We start from the raw sequence: 17283 nt of genomic DNA, 5'->3' as shown, positions 1-17283 counted from the left end.
AACCCCAGAAACTGTGGTTTTAAATGTACATGATCTACTTTAGATGTAAATGTAGCCCAACTGTGTTTTATTTGCTAATCCTAATTTATCTTTACCATAGCAACATAGCCCAACATCTCGTGATTAAAGACTATTAACAACTCCATTTCCAAGCATAGGAGGTTACCTAACCCAACCTCCTTGAAATATGGACGTGATGTATAATGAAAATTGCAATCCTTTAAAGTCCTGCAACTTGTTTTTTAGTTGCAGCTCTACCACTTAGCATTTGTTTGAAACTTAAGTACTTAACCTCTGTAAACTACATTTTCTCTGATCCTGCAAAAATTTTTGTGGAGAATAAATATTATAAGATATATAAAGTAAATTAGGAAATGCTGGCCCCACAGAAGGTGCCAACAAGGGTTGCTCATATGATCACCCTCTACAAACAACAGACATTTCCTCTAAAAATACTGTCATAGAACCAGCCTCTCCCTGAAATTTCTTTCTATTTAATTTTAACTTTATATATTTAAACTCTAATATTAAAAAGTTCTAAAGGTCTTTCTAATATTTTGCCAAAATGATTCACAGTAGCACTTATCCCATTGTATTAATTTTGCCATAGCCATTTATTCTTTTAAAAATTATTTCCAGACAGTTCTAAACATCAATTGGCTTTTTAAAGATCCACTGACTTTCCTTCTGTACAGTGCAGAGATCATAATGAAGACCTCTAAACCTGATTTCAGTAAATACCTAAAATAATATTATCCAAATCTTGACAGCAGGATCAAAGTAGGGTCTGGGAAACAGGGGATATTTATTAAGCTGACATATCTGACAGGCACAACCTCAAATGCTTTACAGATATGAACTTATATAATTCTATTAGGTAATTGACACTAAGAAAGATTAATCATCCTTCTTTGGGTCACAGATTCTAGTACGTAGGATCATGGAGCTTTAAATTTAGTCTATGACTCTGAAGACTATGCTAGTGTCCATCTAGTATGACATCAACCAATATTACCAGCACTGGGCATTCATCCAAAATCTTCAGGCTTATCCTTAATATCAGCTAGCTGTCAACCCATGGGTTTACATTAAGTCAAACCCCTACTGCCTCATCCCCAGTCTGGTGAGTCTACCTCCCCAAAAACCAAAACATAAATGAATAAATAAAACTGTGCCTGTCAAAGGAAGGAAACCAGAGAAAAAGAATTCCAGAAAATGAAGTTAAATGACATTTTGTAGACAAGAAATTGTATCTCAAATATTTAGCATTCATTATACAATAATAATAGTCACAATAATGAGAGAAATTGAGTAATTGTTCACTGGACTTTTGTGTTTTTATGTGTTTGCTCATGTATTATTTCATCTAAATTCTATAGTAATTCTTTGAGATAGGCAGGGAAGAGATTATTATTTTCATTTTACAAAACAATCTGTTACTAAAAATTATTTAGTGTCTTGCCCAAGCTCATATTAATAGTTCATCACTGTTTTTTAAAAGCTTACATTGACTTAAATATATATATTTTTTCCTAACATGAGAAGCAAATGACAAAGCAGGAACAAGAACCTAGAGCAATCTAGGATTTGGAGTCAGATGTCCCAGTTCTGCCACGGGCACTTTATACTTGACTTATCTCAGTTTCACACTTCTTTGATATAAACGAGCTTCTGAGATAGAAGTATAGACACAATAGAGAATACTAAACATTTTCAGACTGTTGGTTTGCATGGTAATATCTTAAAAAATAGTTCCTTTTTTTTTAAAGAGAAATCTCTAAGACTTGAGTCATTGTTTCCAGTTGACCTCTTGGTAAATTCTTTAAAACCTAGAAGTTAAGAAAGGGTTAAATAAAATATTTAACTTAAGAATACAAAATCACAAAGCCAAGCTGAAACAAGTTAATTACAATTTTATTTTCGTTTGTTTGTTGTTAGCTGCCAAGGAATCAATTCTGACTCATGGTGACCCCATGTATGCAGAGTAGAACTGCTCCACAGGGTTTTCAAGTCTGTGACCTTTCAGATGCAGATCACCAGACCTGTCTTCTGAGTCTCCGCTGAGTGGATTTGAACTGCCAAACTTTCAGCTAGTTACAATATACTTTAAACTTTAATAACTTTTTAAATCACAAATAAAAATTGTGTAACTTGAAAGCATGTGTTTTAAGTATTCATTTAAAAATAAATTATAGTAAATTTCCTCTGACGGCACAGGGGATATTGATACACTATTCAAACTATATAGAAAACAATCTTACCTGCAGAATTTTCTCTAAAAATTCAGTGAACTCTCTCTTTATGAAATACATGAAAGGAAAAAGACACTTTTCAAAATAATAATACAATGTGAGAAAAATAATAACAAAAATTGCCATTATGTAAACAGTTGAGATTACACATACATTTTGCCTAATACAGTAAAATCTGCTAAAGCCAGAAACTGTGTAACGCAGAAACCTGTCAGAGAAGGAAAACTCAAATATTTTAAATTAAAATGAGCAATAGAAAAGTGATAAGCCTGCACCCTGTCAAAGGTGGAAACTTTGCGAGACCTAGAAAAACAAGGCAGTCCTTTTGAGTTTCGGCTTTCACAGGTTTCACTCTAGTAATATACACTTTGAAACTTTTTTTTGCTCATTCATTTCACAATTATTTAGTACTCACTATATACCATATGAAGCCCTGGTGGCACAGTAGTTAAGAGCTCAGACTGCTAACCAAAAAGTCAGCAGTTCAAATCCACCAGCTGCTCCTTGGAAACGCTACGGGGCAGTTCTACTCTGTCCTGTAGTGTTGCTATGAGTCAGAATTGACTCCACAGCAATGGGTTTGTTTTTTTTGTTTGTTTTGTCTTTTTCTTTGGTTATGTACCATACAAAGAGCCTGGGGGTGCAGTGGTTAAGCACTGGGCTGCTAACCAAAAGATCAGTGTTTCAAACCCACTAGCCACTCTGTGGGAGAAAAGAGATCTGGCAATCTGCTTCTGTAAAGATTATAGCTTAGGAAACCCTGTGGAGAAGTTCTACTCTGTCATATAGGGTTGCTATGAGTTGGAATCAATTCCATGACACACAACAAAACAACATGTACCATACAAAGCAAAAGATGTTACAGATGCAGGAATGAGATGTAGACACTTCCCTCAGGAAGATTAGTTCCAGAAAAATTGAATGAGCAGGATTCTGTGTTAGCACAAAAGCAAAGTGCCTGAAGATTTTGCTCAACTAAGACTTGTAGGATAATTAGATATGGAAGGATGACATTTTAAGGCAAAAACAGATGAAACTTACAAGGTCATTATGAGGGCTATCTTGAGGTAATTGAATAGCAGTAATACAATTTTGAAGGATTTTTGTTTTAAAATGAATTTTTAAAAAAGTTAATTTTTAGTTGCTCAAGGCTATTTTGATAACAAAATTGAGAAAATATAGATTTCAATTAGATCAAAATATTCTAACTTTAGGAAGTAGCGCTATCTTATGCTTTCTAAACTACTGAGCAAAATTAAAATAATTAACTATGTTCCATCCATATTTTCTAAAACAAATAACCATTTAAGATCGAACGTGTAAAGTTAAATCTTTTTGTGTGTAATTCAAGAAGCTAGATGTTAATTTTTATTTATTCAGATACTTAACTGTCTAGTCTGTGTCAAACTATTTTGGACACTGGATTATATTAACTAAAATTATCTATAAATAGCAACTCTCCACCAGGCCAGAATATACATATATGTGCTTACAGAATTCTAAATGTTACAGATAATCTGTTTTTTTTTCCTGAATAGGTTTGACTGGAAATACATGTGACTTTCTCATCTCTCGTATCACACCATAACACTAGTACGTTTTGGCAGAATTATCAAAAAGACAGTGCACAATAAAAGAAAGATTATGCTGCATATTTTCTGTTTTGCGATCCTTCCCTTCCTAACCCATGTATGATAAGATGTCTACAATTTCAAACTGTTGAGCTGTTTTCACTCTTTCGGAGTACTAGAAATCCATTTTTTTTCTATCTAAAAGAAATAAATTTCAAGAGTATTCCTACATATATAGTCTTTGTTTCTATTTTTCATATCTACAGACTATTCTAGCATACCCCAAAACCAGACCAAACTCATTGCTGTCGATTCGTATCATAATAACCCTACAGCACAGAGTAGAATGGCCATGTATGGTTGCCAAGGCTGTAAATCTGCACTCTTTCTCCCGCGTGGAATGGGCTGGTGGGTTCTAACCACTGACTTTCCGGTTAACAGCTGAGCTGCTTTAATCACTGACACACCAGGGGGCCTATGCTAGCATGACCATTCCTTTAAGCACTTATTTTTCCACTTTGGGTAGCAGTAAAGCAACTTAATATGAGTGTTCTCCTTTGAGGTCAATTAATTCTAAGTTAGTCTTTCATATTTCATATGCTACAAATATCTTCCATTGCTGTCTAGTCAATCCTGACTTGGGGAAACCCTCATAGAGAACGAAAATAGGCAGTTGGTGGTTGGAATCCACCAGCTGCTCCGCAAGAGAAAGAAGTGGCAGTTGACTTCCATAAAGATTACAGTCTCGGAAACCCTATGGGGCAGTTCTCTTCTGACCTATAGGGTCGCTATGAGTCAGAACAATTCAATGGCACTTTACAACAACAACAAACAAATATATGATCCACAACCTTCCCTGAATTCCTTGCGTTATTTATTCTTACATTTTCCAGATTTGCTCTGGTCCCCTTTGCCACAGCACCTATCCTAAATCTTTCCCAGGGTCCTTGCATTTCCTATCTCAGTCCATACCTGCCAGAAGAGAAGACACAATGTCAATCCACAAGCAATGAGGCAGGTATTGAGAACATAAACATTCTAATGCCCTCTATTAGTGACATCATCAATGTCTTTCATTCAAAAAATATTTATTGAGAGCCTAGTAACTATCAGGCACACTTCTACATGCTGAAAACATAGCAGGGAACAACAGGGACAAAAGCTCTATTTTCCTGGAGCTTATATTCTAGTTAGGCGGAACAGACAAGAAGTAAGCAAATAATACATAATATCTCAGGGAATGATAAGAGCTCTAAAGAAGACAGACACAGAGAAAGGGCATACATATAACTTTAAGTAACATAGTCAAGAATGACCTCTCTTGTAGAGTAGCATTTTAGAAAAGAAATGAATGAAGTATGGGGCTGTCTCTGGAGAAATGCAATTCCAAAGAGAAGGAATAGCAAATACAAACCCATTATGGTAGGAATGTTTTGCTTGGAGAATGTTCAAGGAGGTAAACACGGATGGAGAGGAAGGTAAGAAGTGGATAGAAAGAAATTTTGTTAGAGAGAAACAGAGGTGCAGTTTATTAAATCTCTATAGTTTAGATTTAGGTTTTGGATTGAGACGGAAGCCATTAAAGAAAGACATGATCTGATTTATACTTTGGAAAGGAGGCAAGAGTGAAAGCAATGATACTTGTGCTTTAACCTTATGGAAATCTCCCTGACTCTTGATTTCTCTATGTCTTTTTATTCCATCTGTTAACTTTTAATTTCCTGTTATTTTCTTCTAATTCATGACTTCGTATTTATTATTCAATATATACTTAACAATAACTCAAACAACTTCTATGAACCCATGGCTTTCAGTAACCCTACTTGTTAAACTCTCAATCCTGGAAAATCCCTAAATTTATATACACTGCTGCTGTACCCAGGAATCTCAATTCTCAAGGGAAAGAAAATGTTTCTTCTATATGTTTTCTAATCTTTTCCTAATATTGGATCAAATACTTCTCTCTTTCCCTTCAATAAACTGTCAAACACATCAATAATTTTTGGAAGTATGTAACTTATTTCACCTAGTAGTCAATTCCACAAAATCATCTTCCTATTTCAGAGAGAAAATTGAGTTCATTTGGCATAAATGCCTTCCACTTCCTGCCCTCACTCTTTTGTAAATTGATCTCTGACTCATCAGATTTCTAACTCTCTCTCCAGGCTTAAAGTTGAGATGATCCTCATCTTTTCCAAAGATATCTTCTCACTGTTGTTTGGTTTTCTTTTCCTCCCTTATTATTAGGGAATTTTTACTTTAATTTTTTTATTATAAATATAGGATTTTTTATTATTATTAAAATACTTTAATGAAGATTATGATGGTAAAAATAATGATAACACCTACCATTTATATTTGAACAATTTCTAATTGCAATGTGATTTATATACATTCTCATTTAATCCTTTCCCAACTTCATTATAACATCTTCAAGATGTGAAAATTGTAGCTTAAAGACATTGAGCAACTCCAGCATCACTGCAACATTTGTTCCTGGTGATTAAGCTTTCCTTTTTTAAAATTTCATCTCCTTGGCTTCTACAATACATAAATTGCCTGGAAATTCACCTCTCTTCTGCTATTCTTTTCCTTATGGAAGATTTTCATGGGATTCTCTATTTTCTCTCACGTATTGTGAGACACCATGCCAAGGCTGCATGGTAATCAGGGGTGGTCACTGACCAGGAGGCCATTAGAAAAAGGAACTAATAACAAATACAGATTGCTCCATAAAGATCACATCCTTCCAATCAGAGCAGGAACATACATTAGTACATGGAAAATAGCTTCTATTACTTTCAACAAGAAGTAGACAGCACACCAGAATAAATGTGGATCCATTTTTGGCATCCCACCAACTCGAGAAGGTTGTCCAGAAGGAGATGGTGACTCTTCCATGTGCACCCTACTATGTGCCATTAAAAACCTAAATGCTTGGAGAAACACCAGAAGTTAGTGTAACAGAATGTGTTTATTGTGAGCAGATATGATTCCAATGGGGCAGCATCAATCCGAAAGCATCAGAATGGTGCTCCAAAGAGGGGACAATTAAAGAGAGTTATATAGGTCATTGGGTAACCTTTGGATATAGCACCACAGCACTTGTTCATCAAGGACTACTTGCATGCATCTTCAAGGTAGCCAGCGCTCAAAAATCCAAAGTATTGGGTCCTACATGGCAGTCCCCTGCAGGTCATTATCATGTTAATTTCTCAGGAGATAGCATCAAAACATGTGCCTGGTTTCAGGGTCAGTCAGCTGCAAAAAATAGTCATTAAGAACATGCCATATATCAAAGGACATCTGAAAAGTTAATCACCAAGGAATTTTGCTTTAAGGGAGGTTTCTTGTTCCTTACCTTGAGTTAACCTCTTTCAGCTTAGCCCAGCAAAGCAGTTTTAGGATTTTGGGGTGTCGGCAGTGCCATGGGTGAGGGACTTAGAGGGAAGTGTAACTTCTGCTGGTGTCCCCCTGGTCAGGTAAGCCTAAGTAGGTGGGCTGAAATATTATGCTAAACACGTTCCACCTAGAACCATAGCTGAGAACACCCTGAAGACTGAATTGTGTCCCCCAAAAATATGTGTCAACTTGGCTAGGCCATCATTCTCAGTACTGTGTGGTTGTCATCCATTTTTGTGATCTGATGTAACTATCCTCAATTTTTTTGATGTGTTGTAAATCCTAACCTCTGCCTGTGGTTATAGTTCCATTTGTGTATGGATTATGTTTGTTATGCTAAGGAAGCAGGATTACGATATGTTAATAAGGATTAGGTCATGTTTGTTATGTTAATAAGGCAGGATTAGGGTATATCTTGAGTCATTCTCTTTTGAGATAGAAAAGAGATTAAACAAGCAGCCAGTAATAGAGATAGGGGAAGAGAGATTTCCAGGAACAGAAGCTTAGAAGAGACAAGGATCTTTCTCCAGAGAAAACAAAGAGAGAAAGCCTTGCCCTTGCGTCATCAGCCTGAATTAAGACTTCTAACCTTCTAAACCGTGAGAGTATAAATTTGTATCTGTTAATTCCACCCACTTACAGCATTTTTGTTTTAGCGGCACTATATAACTAAAACAAGGTCCCTCAGCTGGCAATTTTATACTCCAAAGCCCAGATGGAATGCTACATGGGCAAGCATCAGCCTCATAAAGGTGAGGCAGTGGAAGCCTCATCATGCCCCTGCGGCTTGTTGCCAAAGGAATGAACTAGGTGGTCCTAATTTATTTACTGACTATACCATGGACTGCCAGAAGAGAGAACAAATTTGTTTTGGAAGAAGTACAGCCAGAATACTCCTTAGAAGGGAAGATGGCAAGACTTCATCTCATGTACTTTGGACATGTTATCAGGAGGGACCAGTACCTGGAGAAGGACATCACACTTGGTTAAGTAGAGGGTCAGCAAAAAACAGGATGACCCTCAATGAGATGGTTTCATTCAGTGGATGATACAACGGGCTCAAACATAGCAACAACTGTGAGATTGGTGCAGTACCAGGCAGAGTTTTGTTCTGTTGTACATAGCGTCCCCATGAATCAGAACCGACTTGGTGTTCCAAATGAGAAGAACACTCTAAACCATAACTAAAATGGCTGGCACAGGTCTGAATCAGATTCCATTTTGTCCTAGCCCCCTGCTTCTGCTTTCCAGAACATGTGACCCATGACCACAGTTTTGACCAAGATAACTTGTTCTGCAACATTCTGAGGTGGCCAACCCAGAGTGTTGGAGGAAACAGAAGGAACCAGCTCTGGAACTCAGGAAACTGTGGCTAAGGTTGAGTACCTCAGCCAATAGAAATTCTTGATAAACGAGGCTTACGAAAGCATGTCGAATTTCACCCAATCAAATGTACCCCCATAGTCTTCCCAACTCTATACAGAGTTCTGCAGAATTGATTATAAAAGACATATGCTTATGCTCCTGCTTCAGAATGTCATGTGGAACTTTCATTCTGATGCTTCACATTTGCAAATCTTTGAGTTTGAATAAAACTCTCCTTATTTTACAGAAATTCTGTTTCATTTTTAACACAATCATATGCTGGGTTGATTTGAGTTATTATGTTTATTAACATCAGTTTATTGTACCTGTAGTTTGCTATTGTGGTTGTTGTTTTTGTTATTTTTTGGTAGTGTCTTTGGAGAGTTAGTTTACTTTATATTCACTAAGCCGTGTGTTATCATAGGTCTATTAAATTAATTGGTTAATGTTAATTAGTGAAGAAATAAATAAGAAAGGGAAGAAAGGAAAGGGAAGAAGGAAGGAAAGAGGAAAGGAGGAAAAAAAAGGAAAAAGCAAAGAAGGAAGGAAGAAAATTCTTTGAAACTCCCAAAATGATTAAAACAGGGTTGATTTTTTAAAAATCAGACTTATTTCAAGAGCTACTGAACCCTATATATCTTTTTATTTTCTTTTGATAATGCACTAGAGATTGGATTTGCTTTGCATTTGAGTAGATGCACGTACAATGCTTAGAAATCAAATGACAAAAAACACTAAGAATAAATGGAATTTGACTTGGATTTTTTGCCTGCCGTAATAACACATTCTCCACTATTTGACTGTCAGTTTGTCCTAGTGTGGTGACTTGTGTGTTGCTGTGATGCCTGAAGCTATGCCACTGGTATTTTGAATACCAACAGGGTCACTTATTATGGAGAAGTTTCAGCGGAGCTTCCAGACTAAGACAGACTAGGAAGAAGGACCTGGCGTTATACTTCTGAAAAAATTAGCCATTGAATACCTTATGAATAGCAGTGAAACATTGTCTGATACAGTGCCGGAAGATGAGCCCCTTAGGTTGGAAGGCACTCAAAAGACGACTGGTGAAAAGCTCCCTCCTCAAAGCAGAGTCGACATAATGATATGGAAGGAATAAAGCTTTCAGAACCTTTCTTTGCTGATGTGGCACAACTCAAACTGAGAAGAAACAGCTGAAAACATCCAATAATAATCATAATGTCATTAGAACAGAATAAGGGGATACTGCATGGTTTAAAATCAGGAAAGGTGTGCATCAGGGTTGTTCTCTTTCACCATACTCACTCAGTCTGTATGCTGAGCCAATAATTCAAGAAGCTGGACTATATGAAGAAGAACGCAGCATCAGGATTGAAGGAAGACTCATTAACAACCTATAATATGCAGATGACACAACATTGCTTGCTGAAAGTGAGAGGACTAGAAGCACTTACTGATGAAGATCAAAGACTACAGTCTTTAGTATGGATTACACCTCAACATAAAGGAAACAAAAATCCTCTGAACTGGACCAGTAAGCAACATCATGATAAACAGAGAAAATATTGAAGTAGTCAAGGATTACATGTTACTTGAATCCACAATCAACGCCCATGGAAGCAGCAGTCAAGCAATCACACATGGTATTCCATTGGGCAAATTTGTTGCAAAAGACCCCTTTAATATGTTAAAAAGCAAAAATGTCACTTAGAGGACTAAAGTGCACCTGACCTAAGCCAAGGTATTTTCAATTGCCACTTACACGTGCGAAAGCTGGACAATGAATAAGGAAAACGGAAGAAGAATTGATGCATTTGAAATATGGTGTTGGTGAAGAATATTGAATATACTATGGACTGCTAGAAGATGGAACAAATCTGTCTTGGAAGAAGTACAGCTAGAATGCTCCTTAGAAGCCAGGATGGTAAGATTTCATCTCACATTCATTGGACATGTTTCAGGAGGGACCAGTCCCTGGAGAAGGACATCATGCTTGGTAAAGTAGAGGGTCAGAGAAAGAGATGAAGACTTTCCACAAGATAGATCGACATAGTGGCTGCAACAGGGACTCAAGCATAGCCATGATTGTGAGGATGGTGCAGGACTGGGCAGTGTTGTGTTCTGTTATACATAGGGCCGCTATGAGTAGGACCCAATGAATGGGCACCTAACTACAACAACAATAAAACATTCAAATTGTTTTATATATTACTCAGAGAATAACCATAATTTCAAAAAAAACAAAACCGAAACTTGTTGCTGTTGAGTTGATTCCAACTCACAGCGACCCTACAGGATGGAGTAGAACTGTCCCATTGAGTTAACAAGGAGTGACTGGTGGATTTGAACTGCCGACCACTTAGTTAGCAGCCTGTTATGGATTGAATTTTGTCCCCCCAAAATGTATGTCAACTTGGCTAGGCCATGATTCCCAGTATTTTTTGATTGTCCACCATTTTGTCATCTGATGTGATTTTCCTATGTATTGTAAATCTTACCTCTATGATGTTAATGAGGCAGGATTAGAAGTTGTTATGTTAATGAGACAGGACTCAATCTACAAGATTAGATTATATCTTGAGTCAATCTCTTTTCAAACATAAAAGAGAGAAGCTAGCAGAGAGACAGGGGAACCTTATGCTACCAAGAAGGCAGGGCCAGGAGCAGAGTATGTTCTTTGGATCCAGGGTTCTTGTGCTGAGAAGCTCAGGGGAAGATTGCTGACAAGGACCTTCCCTCAGAGCCAACAGAGAAAGAAGGCCTTCCCCTGAAGCTGGCATCCCGAATTCGGTCTTCTAGCCTTCTAGACTGTGAGAGAATAAAGTTCTCTTTGATAAAGTCATTCACTTGTAGTATTTCTGTTATAACAGCACTAGTTAACTAAGGCATAGCCATACCTCTTTAACACTGCACCACCAGGGGCTGTTCAAATATGGTTTAGAAAATTCAGCTAATGAGTATTTCCTTAAAACACCTGGCACAAAATTAAAGGTTAAATTCTATTATGGCATCAAGTCTATCGACAGTACGTTTATAGGTCTATCATGTGACTTCTCAAACTTTGGAGTACACGTAAGACCACCTGTAGATATTGTTAAAATTCAGATTCCTATAGTACTGCCAAGGTTCTGATTAAGCAGTCTGGAATGCGGGCCTGTGATTTTGCATTCCTAACAAGCTCTCCAGTGATGCTGATTCTGACAGTTTCAAAGACCACACTTTGAGCAGCAATGAATTAGGATATATAACTTGTCCATATTTTCCAAATGATTTTCTGCTATTTAGTTCTGAATATATTGAATTATCCAATCAGTAGGAAAGAGGTGATTTTATATACATATACAAAGTTGCCTAAAGACTCAAAAGAGGTAAGTTAAATTTCTGAACACCAGTTACTGTGTGAGATAGTAACTGAGCCCTTAAACCCAAAAAACTGAACCCATTGCAATTCAGTCGATGCTGACTCATAGGGACCCTATAGGACAGAGTAGAACTGCCTCCACAGGACTTCCAAGACTCAATTTTCATGGAAGCACATTGCCACATCTACCTCCTGTGGAGCACCTGGTGGGTTGGAGCCCCTGACTTATTGTTTAGCATCCCAGCTTATTAACCACTGCACCACCAGAGCTCCATTCCTGGGCTCTTAAGGTCATTTAAATTTAAGTATGAGATTTATTTTAGCATACAATACTCAGAGAATTACTGATTCTAGCAAGTGTTTGTATCTGCTTGATAACTTAAAATAGTCTAAGGCCCATGGAATAAGAAAGAAGTAAAATTTAAATAATAATTTTAGGACATGCACTTGAAATAAATGACTTCAATTTTATTATGCTAGTTATCACCATTTATTACAAGACAGGTTAATTTTGGTAATATGGTAGATATCTTTTTTGGACATGTGTTTGTGGACATAGAGGCAATGAAGTTCTATAGAAACATTTTTACCACTTCAGTTCATTTCTACATTTGGTATACTCAAACTTATTTTTTCCTTTGCCCCATTCACAGATGCCTAGACTAATACTGGCATTAACATTTGATGGGTGTTTTTGTTTCCTGGTCAATTTGCCTTCACAATCTTCTATTGTAAAATCACCTTGCTAAGTTTCTTTTTAGCATCCATAGGGACAGATTTGGAGGATTAGTTTTAGTTCTGGTAAAATGATCTCATAATTGACATGGATTAGAAAAACAAATGAAAGATTTCAGTGCATTTAAATACATCAGCCCTCTAGAGAAGCACATCATCTCTTAGGGCTTCTCTGTTGAGTTTCATCTTGGGTAAAAGGTAATGTATTTACATGCAATATAATATGATGTTTTATTCTAATCTTTTGCTTGCTAGAATAAAGTGAAAATCTTTTATGAAAATGCATACTATTTATTGATAATTTTCCATCAAATGTTTTAAAGAAATGATGACCTTATATCAGGATCTGAAGTTGAGTTCAGGATCTTAATGCCACTCACTCAACTTTAGCGATTACCATACAAAGTAAACTATGTGGAAAACGGAGGGGTTATGCTCTGCTTTTTCTTTGTCCTTGACCAAATATCTGACATCCACTTTGTTAATAATTACTTTTATTCATAACTTAAAGTTCAAGTTTAAATTTTATAGGAAAATAATCTCTGGGTAGTTTAAACTGTGTTTTTACAAATGTGTATATTGTTACAAAGGTTTAAACAACTTTTCTCAAAGTTACTTTATTCCCATCACTAAATCATTTTCCATTGACTTTCCATTGTCCTTTTCATCATTCCAAACGGTTTCTGGTATTTTGCATAATTAACAGCAAGTAACAGTTTCATTTCTCTGTTTTACTAACTTAGACTTTACTCATTTTTATTTTTATTTGTGATTTTGACTGAAGGGAAAATATAAACACCTACATTTTTAATTGTGTTTTTTAGGAAATATTTACTCAGAGACCTTAAAAAAAAATATATATATATATATATATGTATATATATGTATATAATCATATTCTACAAGTGTCTCTTGATGTTTTTCAATAAAATTCCTGGCATAAAAAACACTAAAGGTTTATTTTAAATAAAATTCCAGCATAAACAACACTAAAAGTTGCATCCTTTTTTGCATCTTAACATGACTGAAAGTTTGGGTTAACTACTACATGGTAAGAAAATTTCACCAAGAGATATCTAGTTATCATAGTTTGTCTAATACAACCATTCTTAGCTTAAATCAGTGAGGCAAAATTAGCAGATAAGAAACAGGGGACATACCGTTTGTCATGATCTCTGCTTCATGTGTTGAAGGCTTAGAATTATTTAGGAGAATAGTTTTCCTATCATTAGACAAAAGATGTTATTGTAATGTTCTATCACAACTGACAGGTAAAAAACAAAACAAAAGAATATTTACTCATTAATGATTTAACTTACAGTATACAATTCACAGATAAAAATATCACATACCTATAAATTCTTCAGTAATATTTACAGTCAAAATATTTTTTAGATGTCTGTAATTCAGAAATAATGTTTTTTGCTTCTTTTTCAACAGTAGTAGAACTGGATTTGAAGAATTATATAGACATATCAAAGAGTTCCAGATTAGGTTAAATTTGTTGAATAAAATTATTTGAAAATTTAAATCATTTTTACCATTTCAATTTCTCAAAATAGCTACAAATATTTTCCCAGTAAGTTCTTTTCAATTTGATTGTTCTCTGCCCAGTATCATTAATGTTCTCATGTCAGGGTTATACTATCTACACAATTGCACGGGCCGGAAACCTAGCTCATTTTCACTCATTCTATTGTCATTCTACTTGCTAAACATTTCTTTGCACTGTGCTTTAATTATCATCCCTAACATCATTATTCAAGGCCTCATTATCTCACAACAATCTAAAAAGTTGTCCTATCTCTGGTTTTTTCCTTCTTACGTACTGAACTATTTGCACTTCCAACATTCTATGCTCTCTTTCATTTTTATTTCTGTTCAGGCTCCAGACATGTTCCATTTCCCCTCTCCTTTCCCTCTCTTTACTCTACTTGATACCCTTACTCTCCTGGTCTGTTTAAGATGCTCTATTTGTGTGTTTTATAGTATGTTACTAGTTCCATTTCAGAACTCTCAGTATCAACAATGACAGACTGTTTTTTTTTTTTTTTTTACTAGTCTCTAGTTCGAACCCACCAGTTGCTTCACAGGAGGAAGATGTAGTAGTCTGATTCCATAAAAAGCTATAGTGTTGGAAACCCTGTGGGGCAGTTCTACTCTGTCCTATAGTGTCACTATGAGTCGGAATCAACTATATGGCAGTAGGTTGGTTTTTCTTTGTTTACTAAATTACATGCCAGGGAGTCTGTTTCACTCATCTTTGTATGTCTAGTATCTTTCATAACGCTTCGGAGCATAGCTTGATCAATAAACGTTTGATGAATGAAACAAGGAATCAATGTGTTACTGATTTCTCACATACGCTTTCACAGGACTCAGCAAAATATGAAGTTCTTTATCTTTGCTTTTATCTTGGCCATCATGGCTGCCATGACTGTAAGTATACCAGGAAACTTTAAAGAATATGTTCTCAGAAATTATCCAAAGAGCCTTGCTCATCTCCTGTGTCTTGACCTATGTTTGCATTGACATGAACAAAGCTTTATAAATGTTCATGTTTTTGTATGGATATTTTCCTTAAATTAACCTATGTGAGTTCATTAAAAACTTAGAATAAATCTTCAGTACACGCACGTGCACTCGCATACACACACACAGACTTCACATGTAATTATCTCATTGTAAAAATACATTTTAAAAAGACCTCCATAAAGCTGTGGAACTATAAGTCTAGTAAAATGTCCTTAAATATAAAAAGCTCCAGATGCACCTAAAGTCAGGAGTTCCCAGACAGTTTTGTCAGTTATTACTCTATTTCTCTAGGTAAAGCACTTGACCTTTCTGGAACTTGTTTTCTTTTGCAAAAATTAATGCTTCTTTCCACATTGGTATCCTTTGTGTCTAAATCACCGGGAAATTTATTATGCAATAATAATAATACTTCAACTATCCACCAAGTTTGAATGGATGTTTAAAACATCAACTTTGCTATGGAAACACAGTTTATCACATTGTTGTTAGAGAAGTATAGAAATGGAAAAAATAAAACTCTAAGAAGAAAAGCAGAAAGCTGAGCTCTTTCATTGCAACAAAAGCCTAAGTAGTTTTTGAGCAACTTAAAACATATCCATATAAAAAATTTTATTTTGGGCCAAATCCAAAGTTTAACTTTTCAGTTTTCACTCTCCTATTCACAGCAATAGACTCTCTCTTTCACACACAAAAGAAATACGGACCAAAGTAAATTGACATTTAAATACAGCAAATTAATTATAGCAAAAGCCTACTCTTCACTTGCTTTAAGGATACCATTGTACAAAAATGACCAGTTTAGAGTATTAACTTCCATCCATTGTATTTAATCGCAACTGTGGCAGCTAAGAGCTTTTCACATTCAATCTTGAGTTATATATTAACATATTAACTATATTGTTCTTTTCTCCTTTTAAGAGCTCATTCATCTGAAGAGGTAAGACACTTTCATTCAACAGAAAATTTAATAATCAACTGTGTATTGTATTTTTAAACAATCGTTCTTTATTTTAGCAGAGACATTGTTATAGAAGGCTCTGTTTAAGTATTTGCCTAATAATATTGTGTTGTTCAAACTTACTTCCTTTTCTGAGTATTTATTCTGTAAAAAGAATCAATACTTTTCTTTGAAATGTATTTATATCGTGAATGCCCTAAGTACACACTGATTTCATATATTTACTATACAGCAGAAAAAGATCCAAGAGTGTTGTGTGCCAGTAATATTCAGATGTAAAGTCAAATACCACCAATCTCTGAATTTAAGTATCTTTGTCTGGTAAATAAACACCTTGACTAAAATATGTACCATAAAATAAGTACAATAAGTAGAATATATGCCTAATGGAGCTAATAACATAAATGATGTGGTTTGTAACTTCTGATTTTAGGGGGGTAATGAAGTCAGTAGGTTAAACCAATCATGTTAAATAAGGTGGAAAATTTCATTTATTTAACATTTTTTCTTAACGACATATATCCTTGATATCTTATTATTTTGGCATGTTACATCAATGTGATAGGGTCTGAAAGATTCTTCTTAATGATATAGTAAATAAATGAATTAAAAATGGCATGAAATAAAAAGATACAGAAGGAAGTAATGCAGGAATTTTAAGAATGAATAAAATCATTATAAATCAAGAATGAGGTGAAGCAGTCAGAATCTCTCTCTCTCTCTCACACACAAACACGCACACAATCTCTCTCTCCACCTAAGTTGATATTAATAAATTATTCCTCTCTGGGTAAGGCTGTAGCTTGGTGGTAATATTATAAAGAAAATTTAAATCTCATTTGAGTGCTTGGATGTAATCAGCAGTCTCAGATGTATTACAAAACAATAAAATTGCCAATAAATGGTAAAAAGGTAAATATTTTATGATTTTTCTTCTTTTAAATATTTGATTATAAAAAAATGAAAAGCTAACTAAACGTCTGAAAAAATAATTATGTAGATAATGTATAACTTCCTGCTGACTTTAACAATCTAAGTTTTTAATGGCAATTATCGTTAAATAATTGCGACGTCATTGTCTCAATTGTCTGCAATTTTCTCCTTCCTTTTGAGTGTATACAGGGA

The sequence above is a fragment of the Trichechus manatus genome, unplaced genomic scaffold (genome assembly GCF_000243295.1).
Source record: "Trichechus manatus latirostris isolate Lorelei unplaced genomic scaffold, TriManLat1.0 scaffold00108, whole genome shotgun sequence".
Classification (NCBI taxonomy): domain Eukaryota; kingdom Metazoa; phylum Chordata; class Mammalia; order Sirenia; family Trichechidae; genus Trichechus; species Trichechus manatus.
This window is presented reverse-complemented; position numbering follows the sequence as displayed.